Below are 1,703 nucleotides of genomic sequence, written 5' to 3'. Positions count from 1 at the left end.
CTACGCATTTGCTAATAGTTGCTCCTCATCAGGCCAAGGTAAGTCTCCATCCTCGCGTAGGACAAAAACGAAGGTGACAGAAGGAGAGGCCAGGCAGGGCAGACCCTTTCACTTCTTTCTCCCTTCTGTGGTCAGGGGCTATTAAATGTCAGCTGAATTATTCTAGACAGCTATGTATGTAAATTAATAAGTCCACTTTTTAGATGTGGAGACTGAGGCTCAGAGATTTAAGGGACTGGCCAAAATCACACAGTTTGTGGCAGAGTCAGGAGTTCAACTTAGGCGGTGTAACACCCAGAGCCCACGGGCTTAACCACGTCACTTACACTGCTTTCCTTCACGTGGCCTTTATTTCCCATCTTCCCTAAAGATGACCATAGAACTTCTCCTCTTCTCTCAGGGAACACCACCTGTTGGCCTAGGGGAGAGTCATCAACCTCTTGGTCCCACCTGCAAAATGAAGAGAACAATCCTTACTTACTTAGCAGCAGCTAACTTAGTCCAACAGATATTTCTTGCTTCCTTTGTTTATGTACATAATTTCCTGGGCATATCTCAGCCACCATACTTACCACATGCCTTATATAGTTTATTTCCCAGGGCCCATGTCATTGCCAGATGCATAGTAGGTATGCATATTAATTAGGAGACAGATTAGGCTGCTATAACAACAAAGACACCTAAAAATGCACTGTATTTCTTTTTTACATAAACTCCAGGGCTGTGGTCAAAGATTTGTACGGCAGTCTAACAATACTGGGGACCCAGGTCTTTCTATCTTGTTCCGCAGGCTTCAATAAGCAACTTCTATCACATGCTCTAAAATGATAAATTAGTTTCCTATTGCTGCTGACACATTATCACAACCTTGGTGGTTGAAAAAAACCAATTATAAGATAATTGTATTATCTTAGAATCATGGTGGTCGGAAGTCTGAATGGGTCTTACAGGGCTAAGATCAAGGAGCTAGCAGAGCAGCAGCGATTCTTCTGGAGGTTTTGGAGGAGAATGCTTTCCTTGCCTTTCAGCTTCTAGGAATGGCCTGCTTTCCTTGGCTTGTGGACGCATCATTTCGACCTCTGCTTCTGTGCTCACATTTTCTTCTCTGACGTTTACTCGCCTGCTCCCCCTCTTTTCCTTGAAGGACACATGTGATTCCATTGGACTCACCTAGATAATCAAGGAAAATCTCCCCATCAAGGTCCTTAACTTAATCACACCTGCAAAGTCTTTTATGCCATGGAAAGTAGCATCTCCACAGGTTCTGGGGATTAGGATGTGGACATCTTTAGTGGCCCATTGTTTTACCACGGGTGGCTTCTCCAGCTCCTGCCATTCATCCATATTCCAACTAGTAAGGGGAGGGACAGGAGGAAAAGACAAAAGAAGCCATAATGAAAAAGTGGCATGCAAACCACTTCCACTCGTACCTCACTGACCAGAACTTACATGGCCACAGATATCTCTTCGAGGGAATCTGAAAAGGGTAGTCTTCTGCTAGGTGGCCATGTTTCAGGCTAAAAATTATATCAATGTGTAAAAAATATATATTTCAAAAAAAACCCCACACCATAAGTAAGGTTCAATCAGAAAATTCCAGACTATATAAAACACCACAGGATGAACAACCCAGTTTGTTTTTCAATAAATAAATTGCAAAGGAAATAAAAAGATATAGAGGAGGAACTCTTAAAGAGACTTAA

This window comes from Rhinolophus ferrumequinum, chromosome 11, assembly GCF_004115265.2.
Source record: "Rhinolophus ferrumequinum isolate MPI-CBG mRhiFer1 chromosome 11, mRhiFer1_v1.p, whole genome shotgun sequence".
NCBI lineage: Eukaryota > Metazoa > Chordata > Mammalia > Chiroptera > Rhinolophidae > Rhinolophus > Rhinolophus ferrumequinum.
Note: the sequence above shows the minus strand (reverse complement) of the source record.